The 14,796-nt window shown below is 33.2% G+C and overlaps 1 long non-coding RNA gene across 1 annotated transcript in view; it reads left to right on the forward strand.

Moving 5' to 3' along the window:
* Nucleotides 1-2,647: 2,647 nt before the first annotated feature.
* Nucleotides 2,648-14,796, forward strand: part of LOC140696905 (uncharacterized) — a 96,952-nt gene continuing 84,803 nt past the window's right edge. Inside the window, exon 1 of the long non-coding RNA XR_012073558.1 lies at nucleotides 2,648-2,732. This is a non-coding gene — a long non-coding RNA (uncharacterized lncRNA). The remainder of the gene's footprint in view (nucleotides 2,733-14,796) is intronic.

The following is a 14,796-nucleotide window of genomic DNA, read 5'->3' on the forward strand; positions in this document are numbered from 1 at the left end:
ATTATAGCACAAATGCAGGTTAATTGTTGGTCATAACGTCTCCTTGAAAGAGTTGTTTTAAGCTGCCTTTTTGTTGTCATTCCTTTTAAAGAAAAGGAGCATCAGGGGTACCTATAAAGATAGGGCATGATACATCTTTGCATGACCTCTATGGAGTACGACATGTGCAAAAGTCTAGAATAAGAAAACAATAAAGTGGGTACAAATTATTTTTCCACCTTGATTTAAAAATAAAGTTGGGGCATTACTATTCATAAATGATCATATTTAACAATTTAGATATAAAAATATAATTGGATGTGATTGGAAACTTTTTTATTTGAGTAAATTTCTGAGTAAAGTTTAGGAAATGTTCACAGGGAAACTTTAGTTCGTAAAAGTCATCTGTTTTATTTCAAAGAGAAGATTTCAAAGCCTCTGACTTTATTAAACTTGTTCATTCTGTAGCCATTTTTTAAGCACATAATTTGTCCTGTGTCTCTTACTATTCACAGGGGATACAGAAATAGATGACTCAGTGCCCTTCCAAATGTTCGTATTTAGATGGTAAGTTAATGGGTAGACCACTCGTGTTGGTCTGTTCAAGCTGCTCTAACAAAATACCGTAGACTGGGTGGATTATGGGGTTGCATTGTGGTGAAGTTTCTATCCTGATGCCTTGTCACTGTGTCCTCAGGTGGTGGAAGGAGCTAGAGATTTCTCTAAAGCCTTTTTTTCTAAGGCACTAATCCCATTCTCAAGGGCCCAACCCTCATGATCTCAGCATCGTCCAAAGCCTACCATATCTCAGTACTATCATCTTGGGCTTTAGAATTTCAACCATATTAATTTAGGGTAAGGGTGGGACACAAACATTAAGACCATAGCACACATATGTCTATGTAGGAAGTGATAACTGTTAGGAATTTAGGACAATTGGGTGGGAGCAGAATACAAACCAACCTAATGACCATCTGAACAAGAGAAATGAAACAGTGTTCATCACAATCGTGCTACTTAAGATGACTCAGAAGATTTAATAATGTCCGCAAATCATAATTCCAAATAGGGAACCACAAGGCTTTATGGTCCCATTTTGAAATTACCCTCAGTATTTTACCACACCAACTCAAACTACTTTGACAAAGCCCTGAACCTCATGTCTCCTTGTGCTATTTATAGAAATGTGTATCTTCCTCTTCAGACTTGAAATTCCTGACATCAGCTACCAGGTCCTGTTCAATGTTCGATCCCCTACAATGCTCAGTATAGTGCTTTGAGGATACAAGACAAGTCACATATGTTTGCTATATAAATATACTGCAACAATAGCTTTATACAAAGAGAATAGAGGAATGGCAAATTTGGAGTCAGCTGTGAGGATGTGGGAAGGTCTGTGATGAGACTAGGGTAATAGCTAACAAACAGATGCAATAATAAGATTCAAAAAGTACCAGTAGAACCTACATTTATCTATTAAATGAACATAAATATTTGTCAGAATTATATGCTTCTACATCTTTTAGGTGGTCAAGATAGAGATTAGGTAATCTTTGAACACCTGTGTGTTCATATCAACTCAATCTACTAAGTATCATAGGAAATTTTGTTCCTGTGTTAAAGGGAGCTAATTTGTAGTAGCATAGATAGATGTATAAAAAGCTTCTCCTCAAACAGGACATAACATATGCACTATAAGCGTAATAGATCCACTGTGAGAAACAGCGAGAATTAAATGTTACAAACGATTACCTGTTTCTGGGTTTGGTATCTGGAAGTGTAGTGATTAACACTGAGAGTGATGGAAAAAGATGAGTGGTATAAAGTGTTACTCCCATTTTAACATACGGAATATTGTGACTTGCAATAAAAAATACGTATTTGGTCTTCCCAGGTTCTGGCACAGAACTCCTAAAACCCTTGTAATTTCCTGGTGAGAATGTAAAGGTGTTTTTCTATTATGTTAATGAGTGACTTTGGGGCAGCACCTAAGGGCTGAGGGCCGGTTGCCAATAGAACCAATTTTGTGCTTAGAGGTTTGAAATGTTCAGTCCCACCCTCCCACCCCAACTCCTCACCCTCTGGCAGGGGAAAGCAGCTGGAGGTTGAATTGTTTGCAAGTGGCCTATGATTAGTCAATCATGCCTCTCCAATGAGGCCTCCGTAAAACCCAAAAGAAATCAGTGGGCGAGTTTCCAGGTTGGGTAACACGTGGAGACTGGGGAGAGAGGCACACTGGGAGAGAGCATGGAAACTCCGTGTCCTTTCCCCATACCTTGTCCTTTGCGTCTCTTCCATCTGGCTGTTTCTGAGTTACATACTTTAATAATAAATCAATAATCTAGTGAGTAAACAAGTTTTCTGAGTTCTGTGAGCCACCTTAGCAAATTAGTGGAACCCAAGAACGGAGTTGTGGGAACCTCTCATCTGTAGCAGTTTGCTGGGAAGCAGTGTCGGCAGCCTTGAGTGAGTCGGCAATGGGGCCCAGGCCAAAGTTCACAGTAGCTTCCACCTGGTAAGGGGTAAATGTACGCATGCGCCAGTAGCGTGAGTCGGCATTATGAACACCACGCATGCGCCACTAGCCTTATAAAAGGACAAGCGCGTACACCTGAGCGCCGCCTGCCGCGAGCTACCCGCTCGTACTGCGGTAAGCTGCCGTCTTCCTCCACGTCGGCTCCTCGCGCCTTGTTCCAGTTGCAGAAGCTCGCTTCCTGGAGTCCCTCTCCAGCCTTACCGAGGCTGACACACAGGTAATAATCCTGTTTGGGTTTGGTATCCTGAGGTGGAGGGGGTGGTTGGAACCTCCATTCTTAACTGTTCTGTCAGAAGCTCAGGTAACAACACTGGGCCTGGGACTGGAATTTAAAGTTGAAAGGGAGGCTGCAGTCTTTTGAGAGTAAAGCCTTCATGTGTGCATTCTGATACTATCTTCATATAGGTAGACTCTAGATTTGAGTTGAATTGTAGGGCACCCGGTTCGTGTCCAGAGAATTGCTTGATTCTGTGGGGGGAAACCTCCACCTACCCCCATCCCCATGGGAAATGGTATCAGAACCTATTTTAACATGTAAAATTTTGTTTGATAATGACAGCAATAGGAATTTAGAGTCTGAACACTGGGGATATGTACGTAACTATGTAGCATATAAAATAAAACCTAAGCCATCTTTCCTTGGTGCTTAACCACCCTGCTCTTGCTCTTCTCTAGGAAAAATAAAACTTCTGTCCTGAATGCACTAAAGTCTTCATGAAATACTCTTGTCATCCTCTCTATGATTAATTTATTCATTTCACCCCCTAGATTCTAGTTAAAAATCGCTTCACTAACTCTCCCTTCCCTGTTGTTGCTACCCTGACTGAAATAAAGTGTTTGAATAAAGTAAATTAACCCATACATCCTTGGCTATTATGAATTGATAAAATTGGCTGTATACATTTCTATATATTTCATTTTTGTGGGTTTTTTTCATCTTTTACTTATTTTGTTAGTACTAATTGGCATTTCACTGTATTAAATCAGGAAAGAAATGAATTGCCATTGTAAAGCATAAATAAATCTAAGCACATCTTTATGTGCCTCAAGAACAGGAATTTTTTCCAATAGTTTTATACCAGTGCCCTTTTAGTGCTCTAGTTTTTTTTTTTTTCTATTGACCCTCTTGCAAATGGTTGAAATGATAGCACTCGAACTAGAATGATAATTTTTATTTTGCTTACTTTTATTTTTAAGAACTAATTCCCAATATTTAGGAAACTAAATTTTGCAGTGATTATTTTCTGGATGCAAATATACTATAATTTATATCTCTGATCTTGTGAGCCCAAAATCACTTTCTTGTTTACATGGTAAATGAAATCCATATTAACTAAGCTAATCCTGCTTTGGGCAGATTATTTGAAACAATGCAACTGAATTATTCTAAATTCTAGTTATAGGCCCAGTTATCTTATTACTTACTGCCCCTACTCAAGAACAAATATTAAATGGCAGACAAACTTATCAAAAGAGCATTTTCAAGCTTTTTTTTTTTTTTAATGACACCGGATGGTATCTTACCTTTGTTTCTCAGACTTCAGTGAACGTCAGAATTACCTCATAAACAAGTATTTCTGGACTTTACCCCTGCTTCAGGAAATTTGTGTGGAACCAGAGTACCTTGATAGTTTTCATCCTCTGCCCCTCACTTGCAAGCAAGGTGATCAGAATCAAGATTTTGAAAAGGACTGGCCTGTAGGATGTCACTGTTAACAGCACCCGTTCCTCATGAGTGATTTTAAAAGTTTTCTTTACTATTATTTGGATTGATTGATGTTATATAGATGCAGTCTTATATGACAGGAATATTTCACACAAAGTGATAGTTTCTGAGAAAATCAGCCAAAAGTTTCTCGTCTTTATAATCTATAATCTTTATAATCCTTAAAAAGTGGATCAATTACTTAAAATGAAATATTTAATTTCAAATAACGGGGAAATTTTTGTTACATGTCACTACTCTCTATGATGCCATATTGATCCTATGTTAATTCACAATTTGGAGGCCTTTTCTACACTACAAAAATGATCTTCTATAATGACTCCTAGTTTTCTAGGCATGCAATTTCAACTGATTATCAAAGAACAGTACATTCTTTAATGCTAAATTGTCAAGGACTTGGTTGCAATGTCTAATTACATAAATTTAATATTCTAATAAATTAAACTCCCAGTGCCTCCCCAAATATTAAATTATTTGAGCTCTAAGATGTTTATTGTACTGCCTCCACCTGTAATTTCAGCATTACCTCAAGGAGAGGGATATAGAGGTCTCTTAAAGTTTTCCAAAGGAAAAGTATGAAGTCGGTCACTATTATTGCATTCCTTAGCATTTCGAATTTGTTCAGATTTCAAAATGTGGCCAAAATTGTGATTAATATAAGACTTAACAAAGGAGAGCAAATCAGCATTAGAAATTCAGAAAATAGGCTTATAATACCATCTAGTTTATTAAAATGGTCAAATATTCTAATATTTTTAGTTATATGATATTTCTATACCAATAATCATTCTATTATGTAACATTTTAATGCTCTGTATTTTTATAACCATAAAATCTACTACTAAAGTTTGTATTCTAAAAACGATGTCTGAATTTTAGATCAATCAACTCTTTAATGCATCAAAGATACCTAATTTATATATTTATTTAGCATCAATGGTAATCTATACAGGATCATTTCTTCCCAAGAGCCTTTGAAGTTAGAGGCAATATAAAATAGTGAATAATTAATGTCCAGTTATTTTAGGTAAATAATTCTAAACTTTCTCCTGAGTGCTAGATAACTGAATTCTGAGAAATATCTCATTACACCATCACTAATTTTTTGTTCATTTTTATCTTTTTAACTTTTATTCTGCCTCTATTCCATAGTGTAGATTGTAATGTGATATTCAACAATTCTATTTTTTATCCTAAGGTCTATGAAATTATATTGAAATTGTTCTATTTACTTTATTTGTGAATTATAACATAAATTCAACTATATTTTCTTATTTTTATTTCAAGATATTTAAAATTGATCTAATCACATGCTGTTTAATTCTGTTTCTTCTCTCACTTGGCTATATGATTCTTTCTTGGTGTTGACTCTTGTAACTCTATTAGTGTTACAATCTTATAATTAATTATTCTGCTGTTAATTATAATTGTTCTAATTTAACAATAGCCAAAAGCATAGGCTTAAGAGAAAGATTAAATGTACTAAATATAACAGATGATAAAATGACAAAGATATGCAAAGGCCATGTAGAAATGGTAAATGAAAGTAGAATTTTGACTGTCTTATTGAAAATAAATTGGTTAAGAAGAGAAGCCCTAGGCAGGGAGAGCAGGTAGGAAATTAAATCAATGAACTTAGGTATATAAATATAGGAGCAAGGGCAGTGGGTGTGTGGGTAGGAGGAGGAGAAATATTAAAGAATGTAATGGAAAAATGGATCTAAACAATGGATTTGATGATTTTCCATGGAATGTAAGGGCAAGTGTAGAGTAGAAAAGCGTCAAAAGCTCTTAAAAGGAAAAAATGGTGACTAAAATAAAGAACATGATAAGGAAAATATAAGATCTGTCTCTAGACTCAAAACAAATTTCAGTAAATTAGCCACATGACACCTAAGTTTGATAGGAGAGAGTCCATTTTTAATAGTCTGCAGATTAAGCCGGGAATGTAGGGACATAAACATTTAATTTACAAAGAGCAACAATATAATAGTACAGGATATGTTGAGGAAGTGCCAATAAATGGAGGGTATGCTAAAAATTGAAATGGTGATGGATGTCACATGTTTCTGTCTTCTAGAACTCATTCTTACACTCAATCAGGTAACAATAGATATTCTCTACTTATAAATTTTTTGTTTAATCTTACTTACATTTCCTTCCCTGAATTTGCCAACATGTGTTGTCCTAGAATGAAAATTATTAAAATTATGATGCAACAGATTCCCTAACTTAAAAGCCCCAGTGTAGTATCATCAGGCTATATTCAAAGCTAATTATATTTGGCTACTGCTTATTTCATTGATGTCCAAGAGTTAAAAAAAAAAAGTGAAAAATCATTTACATGGCAAAGAACATAGTGCAGGACTTCTGACTCTGAAACCATAAACCACTAGACCATATTCTGATAACCTTATTATGGCATTGCAGAAATAATTTATTAAGTTTTAAAAACCATGGTCTAGCCTTTTGGAGCTAGGACTCATGTATTTAGAGAAGTCACTGTTTCATGCAATAAATATAAATTGATTTTAGTTGTAAGTACAATCTAACTAGCATTTAGCATGACTTATAAATGTATTCGGTATTAAATTACAGTTGGAACCTTTGTCTTCAAAATTAGAACACTTTACTAGATCAACTACAATTGAAAAATAGAACATTTTATTTTTTAGACATAGAAAGTCCAGGTTCACCATGAGGAGCGGATGCAGCACTATCCTAGTTTGGCTGGAAGGCTTTATTCCGCTTGAGATAGCTGACATATTTTAAAGGACATTCATTTAAATTTCTGTAATCACGAACATGATACTTCTGTACTATTTTGTTTCATTTGCTAATAATACATTTGCATTATTGATACGATGTGTCAAGCCTTATTCTCATTGGCACTCATGGACCTCGGTGGAAATGTTGAGAAAGCAAGTTTATCTCAAATGCCTTCCTTTGGATTATCCAAATGCCTTTGGATAATCTCTTAAATCCGACTAGGTGGCACATCTGTAAGGTTCTTGCTGATACTCTGAAACACCTCAAAAGATTCTCCATGGGAGGGCATACAAAGGCTGCAATCTGTTTAAAGCAGAAAACAAAGCTGTATTTTTCATAACACCACATAAAATTGAGACTATTGTAAATGTCTATATCCAAGGATGGGGATGGAGGTTTAGTGGTCATTTATTGCCATAGCATCTGTCCAAAGAAGATTGTGCCCACTGAGGAGACATGGGCTAGAGGCCTTAGAGTTGTCTTGCACCAACAAGTAAGAACTTTGCTTTTGGGATATGAAACTGCCTGGAAAATCTGGTAAAAGTTTTAGTCAAATTTCCATGGCCCTGGAGAGACTGCTTTTGATTAGATCTAACACTACTTGTAGATAGATTAGATCCCAGTGATAGGCTGAACTGAACTTAACCTACTCATTAGTCACCAAGTATAAAGCAATCGGCTTAGGCAAACAGCTGTTATGTTGTTAATTCAGAGATATTAAACTGCTTATAATTAGCCTCCTACCAAATGGATGGGGTAGCTAGACATGCATGTACATGACTGTGGACATCCTTAGAGAATGTTTTTCAGATTGAATAAATTCCAATTCAAAATCCAAATCAAAGACACCACTGGCATAAAAGTATCTGAAAGTATCTAAGAGTTCAAAATTCTTATATTAAAAGTTAAGGATAAAGGAAATATTTAATGCTTAATGACTTAACTATTTTATTTCTAAATAAAGCATCCATTTCCCCCCATTTAGAGGGCTTGTGACCACAAGAGGTGGTCATTTTCAAAAGAGGGTAGATAAGTACTAAATTAAGCATAATGATTAATAACCCATATAAACGGATGCATGACACAAATTAGGAACTCAAAGTACTTGTTGAATGAATGAATAAAATATAAGTGGAAAATATTTTTCAAATATTCAGAAATAAGCCATCAACATCATAAGGGGATAATATTGTTTGTAGTTTAAGTTATCAAAATAATTTCTCTCTCTAAATATCTAACTTACACTAGCCAGGCATTTAACTAAATATCAATTTGGAGAAAAAGATCAACTCTTAGAATGCTTTAATTACTCACATAATATCAGATAATCTGATTTTATTTAAGGAAATTAACCAGGTTCTTGTTTGAATTAACTAGTTAATCTATGCAATGAACATCTTCCTCATTATATTTATAAATATAGACCCACATACGTGGTAAAAATCTTACTTAATTGTATGCAAATCCAGGTGTAAACATAAGAATGTACCAAATCTGTTTCTTAAACACAGACATCCTCTTTTTCCAAAGTTGGATTGTTACATTAACATTACTCCAAATCCGTGAGACAGTTTCTGTGACAAGGAAAAGCAAGAACAGCATCCAAAGGTAAATACTATATTGTCAGACTGAGACAGTACTAACATTTCTGGCAGAAGGAAGCATCCCATCCCACCTATGTCCATCTGGAGCCTTCGCTGACCTGTGCTGCCTGAATGCCACCAACACCTGGCAGGATTTCCAGGGCAACAGCCTAAGCCCCACCTTGATGCCCTGTCAGCCCCTAGAAGGAGGCCCACAGGAGCCCCTGTACCTCCCAAACAGACTCTCTCTCCACTTTCACCCCCTCCTTTCTTGACACCATGAGAAGCACAGAATAAACTATCAACCTCAAAAATGTATATATTTGTGTGTGTGTGTGTATATATATACACACAATATATGATATAATATGTATAGTGTGTGTGTATATATATATCTCCACAAAGTTTATTTCCCTTTACTGTACGTAAAATAGTACCCTGTTCACCTCATCTCATGGATCAGTGAATCTTATGTATTTCCCCCTCTTATCAAACACTCTTTGAAAATATACGAAATACTGCATAGAATCAATTTTTTTTAAAATAAATGCATTATAATTAAATTATGCCCCATATATTTCATTAAGGTGTTTTCTCTTTCTTGTGTGATATAAACACAACTATGAGAAGTTCTTACAACTATCAGCAGGATATCAAAGGATATTGCCATTTTGAAGTTCTTGACACACACGACCAAAATGGCACTCAAAAGTGTTGGACTAAGTTATCTTCACACCAGTAATGCCTATCTTACCAAATCTTCACTAACTTGGAGAATTATCATTAAGGAAAATGATCATCATTTTCAATCAATTTGATAATCATTTTCAGACATTTTATAATTGTCAAATGATTATCATTTGATCAATTTCTAGCCTTGAAAAAAATGTAATTATATGAGTAAATCCTCGAGTAATGATTTTGATCATTGTTACATGTTTGTTGATCCTTATACCTATTCCCACATTTCTATTGGGACATTCATTACTTTTTTGCAAAGATTTGTAGGGACTGTTAAACATAATATCAATAGTAATTCTTTATCGACATTGACATATTTCCAAAGTTTGTCATTTGCCTTTATACTTTCATATGGTATTTCACAAATAATAGAGTTTTAATTTTGTGTGGTTGAATATATCAGTTATTTTCTGGATAGTTTTTTGTTTTTATGCTTAGAAATTTCTTCTGTCCTGATAATAAATATTCAACAATGTTTTCTTTAAATTTGCTAAATTATTTAGAAATTTACTTTTCCTTTTAACATTCTTCTCTGAAATACATATTTGTCTTATGATATATGCTAAAAGAGTATACTTTAAATTTTTCAAATTAAAAATATTTCTCTTTTGCACAATTTTTTGATGGTACACTCCGTTCTTCACTTTCTTTTCCATTAGGCTTCTGAAAACAAATACTGTATATACACAAACATACAATACACACATTCAATTCCATTGTGTCAGTTTGCCTAATGCCGTATCAGTTTAGCTGTTCTTGACGCATATTATTTAACTTTATACTACATGTTTAACTGCAAGTTCATACAGAACTCTTACTTACACATTTATTTGTTAAAATTATCTTGTATTTTTCTTAATTAATTGATAAAAGAATTGAGATAAAAGTAACATCTCTATAGGTTTGAGTCATTCAATCCAGGAATATAATGTGATTTCTTCATGTCTTGTCTTTGAGTTAAGATTTATAATTTTTGTCTTACGATTCATACATTTCTTTTAAATTTAAGGGTAACCTTCAAAAGTGAAGAGGATTTTTTTTTCCTGTAATCTCTTTAGCTTGATAAGTCAACTTGAATTGCAAGGTAATTTCTGTAAGTGTTCCTTACCGTTGCAAGGCATTGCCTGGGGGAGCAATGCTACATATCTTCTAAAATGCTGTCTCTGGACTCCAACTTGTGTGAATTTGCAAACGTACCTTATCACTTGTTACCTGTGTGAACTTAGACAAATAGATAGGCTCCTTTTACCTTTGTTTCCTCATCTAATACAGGGAGTTATTAACATAGAATGTTCCCTCTGTTTGTTGGGAAATATAAATAAGTTAATGACAGTAAAATGCTTACAACAGTGCCAAACAATTGAAAGTGCTTAATTATAAAATCTCTAATTTTTGAGTGCTCAAGTGTAAGATGTTAGCTTTATTAGTAGCATATTTTACTGCTAAAATATAAGGGTATTGTTATGATGGATAAGTTAATATGATGAAGAAATGGAGCAGTGATACAGTTGATGTGTTTGGGATAAGCAGAATTAATTAACAAGTCATTGAGACATCAGATACAGTGAACCACCCAGAATTGTATCAGTCCTGTCGAAACCAGCAAAAAAAAAAGCATCATTCGATTCTGGAGAAAAGATCTATGACTGCTGAAGAAGCATAAACTCTAGTGACAATAATTTAGTAATGTTAAAAAGTTTATTCATTAAGATTATAATGACTTTCTCACTGTTAATATGTTTCCATGCTATTTTAAATGTAAATTATATGAGTTCTAAATAATACATCAAAATTTAGTAAAACCAATGTGTTAATGTGTCCTCATAGATTTTATTTTATTGAAAAAATATTACTTGGAGTAGTGACATAAACAGTAAAATTTTGAACTGAAGTAAATTGGCATTTATCATTTTATTCATAAATGATGTAGTAACAAAATTATTTGATACTGATTCTGGAATAGTAGTGAATTAAGAGGTTTATACTTTTTTTTAGCAAAAATTACCTGACTTGCTGAATCAAATATAACAATAGAATAAATCAAAGAAATATCAAGAACAAGAACTGTTGTTGAACCTGCAGTTTCAAACTGCCATAGCAGAGAGCTTGGATGTTGACACAAACAAGCACAGGTTAAAGGCTTTTTGGTCAGAAGCAAACAGGAGCAGGACATGAAACTGCATAAAACTATAACCCTGAGTGGGCTGTAACCTCAGGAAAGGAAGGACCAGAGAAGATCTGGCTATTCGACAGGCAGAAGGCAAAAAGCTGTTTCCCCTTGGTTTGTGGGAGAGTTGATGGGGGTTAAAGCTCGAGAAACTGAGTGTGAGTTTCAGCCCCGTTGTGACCGAAGGATCTTCAGGACAAGGAAACAACACTAAAAATGGTCCCAGGATGGTGTTGTCAGGGGCATTCTTGGCTGAAACAAGCACAAGTACTTCAGGGGAAGACAAAATGAGTCCAAAGAAGCGTTCAAAAATAAATGAATAAATAAATCAAGTCCTGTCTTTACACATTTAGTATAACTAAAGACCACTAACGAGAAAAATAAAATATTAACAAAAAATAAGGAAAAAACCCCAGATTTTCAACAAAGGAACAATGATTGACTTCACTTTAGGAGTCTTTACCTCAAATATTGTCCAAAGACAATAGAATGAGGTCATCAAAATGATCAGTAAAAATGTGTCAACTTAACACTTCTATATCTCTGAGCTAACATGTAAGGTTAAACTTTTTTTCAGGAATATAGTATTTTGTCAGTTATTTACCCATAGGAAACTGAAACTGAATCCAGATGAAAGAAAGGAATGCTTGATACAATATTGCACAAATTAAATGCTAAGTATATGACTAAATGTGAGCAATAAAAAACTGAAAATAGTAATGATAATAATTACCAATCTGGGAGTACATATAACAAACAGGATACCACTGGATCAATGAAAGCTTTCTAACTCTGTTACTCAGAAGGAAGGTGGTAGAGATAGTGATAAAGTTAAGAAATTTCCAAAATCAAAAATAGCTGTGAAAATGTAAACATACTGTTATAATAATAAGGTTAAATGCCAAACAGTAGAGGAAATAATGCAAAATGAAACAAACATGGTAAACTAAATAGCAAGCAGAAAGAGGAAACAAGAGAAAAGGTACAACAAATTCAAAGTTCAAAATAAGATGCTAGAAATTCATGTATATAAGTATGTATAATAATACAAGCCATTTATAATATATAATCATAATATATACTTGGAAATGAATAGAATAGAGAAATTATTGAGTACATAATATATACATATACATATTTGTGTGTAAATATAAACTACTATACATATGTGTGTGCAAATTGGTGATAAAAAGAATTACTTAGATAATTTCTGTGATTCCACAGAAAGATAAAACTACTATGAATCCGTATAGCCCTAAAAGTAAAATGTTGACATTACAAAGCAAACATTTCAACACTGGCAAGTGAAAATTTAAAATTTTACAATCCGATTTCAGTATTTTAATAGATACCATCCACAACAGATAGATACAATTGACAAAGATGAGCAATGGTACAAAATATTTCCTTGATACAACCAACAAATCTGATCTAAAAAAAAATATAGAAGTTTGGACTGAAGATTAAGAAAACAGTTTTTAAGCCCTACATAGAATATTTAGGAACATTGATGATGTATTAAGCTACAAATGAGGTCTTGGCACAGACTAAATGAATGAGATTACACAGAGTATGATTTTTAATCTCAGTGGAATTATTAGAACTCAATAATGAAGAGATAAGACTTAATGCCTTACTTTTAGGGATTTAAAAATGTATTCTTAATTTATGGAGAAAAATTCATGAGTAATTAGATATATGAATATTTCTAGGATGCAACCAAAATAGCATTTAGAAGGAAACTAATAAACAGATTAGTATATTAGAAAGGAAAAAATATTGAATAGTGTATTTGATTCAAAAATTTAAAAAAGAACAAGATGATGAATTGATAGAATGGTATGAGAGGAATTAATATGTGCAATTGTTGAACTTAAAAAATAAAGGTAATGTAAGTGTCAAGAAATCCAAAACTGTTTTTTATAAATGTAATTCAATGGAAAAGTCCCCAGGATAACTGATCAAAAAAGAGGAGGAAAATTACAAATAATATATAAAATAGTAGAAATTTAAAATACAAAGTAATATCATAAATCAATTGTATGATATTAAGTTGAAAATAGTATATTATATGCAATGATATTTCAATGAAAAAAGGAAAAAAGTTCAAATTTTAAATAACTTACAGAAAATTATGTAAATTGACTTGATAAGAAAAATGAAAACAAAACAGACCTATAAGTATTTACACACATGAACCGAACATGACTTAAGAGGATTCTGCCAAACTTTCCAGAAACAGAAAATCTGTATATTATTCTGAATAATGGAGAGAGAACTTACTCATTCATCCTATAAGTTAATAATAATATGAACAATGAATGTCACACGAGGAGAAGAAAAAACTATCAGAATAAAGCTATAGACCAATTTCAGCTATAAATACTGGTATCACAAAAACCTAAACATAAACTGTCCTTCAAGTAAAAACCTCATATACAAACACACAGATACATACCCCGACTTTTTATACAGACAGTGTGCTGGAGGTTTCAGCCAGTGCACCAAGCCAAGAAAAATATAAAGGGGCAAAAACCACATTTTCATTATTAACGAATATATTGTCACCTGGAAAACTCCACTTATGCTGTGGGCACATTATTTCAATGAATAATATTGTTCAGGAAGTTTGCTGCTTATGAGAAAAATATTACAAAAAGCAAAAACGATCAAATACATTCAAATGGTGGGGTCCATACTGTCATTGAATTTGGGTCCTTGTGTTATAAAAATCCCAAGAATCACGTTGTTGTTCTTTTATCTTTAAACTGTGATTTATTTAAACATCTTTAGTTTTTCTATTAGTATGTATGGCATTGTTTGTCTTGTTTAGATTGTGATGCTCCATTTTTCAAACAAAATATTCTATGTATAATGTCATAAAAATAAAAACTCTAAGTTAGTGTGTATACTTTTTAAAGTAAACCATGAAAGTTGGCATTTTTTATTCTGTGTAAAATACATTTATAATTGTAAACTTTGCTGAGATAATGTTATCCTTGTTTATTAAGCATGCCAATAATAATCTTGAGCTGTAAAGTATTTCTTAATTTGGTTAATTTTAGATTCTTACATTGTTTCCTTTTTTGCCATAAGTTTATTTTTAATTTTTTAACTTTTTAATTGGAGTATAGTTGATTTACAATATTGTGTTATTTTCAGGTTATAGCAGAGTGGTTCAGTTATACGTATATATGTATTATGTTCTTTTTTTGATTCTTTTCCATTATGGTTTATTACAAGATATTGAATATAGTTCCCTGTGCTACAAAGTAAAACATTGTTGTTTATCTAT

This window comes from Vicugna pacos, chromosome 6 (genome assembly GCF_048564905.1).
Source record: "Vicugna pacos chromosome 6, VicPac4, whole genome shotgun sequence".
Classification (NCBI taxonomy): domain Eukaryota; kingdom Metazoa; phylum Chordata; class Mammalia; order Artiodactyla; family Camelidae; genus Vicugna; species Vicugna pacos.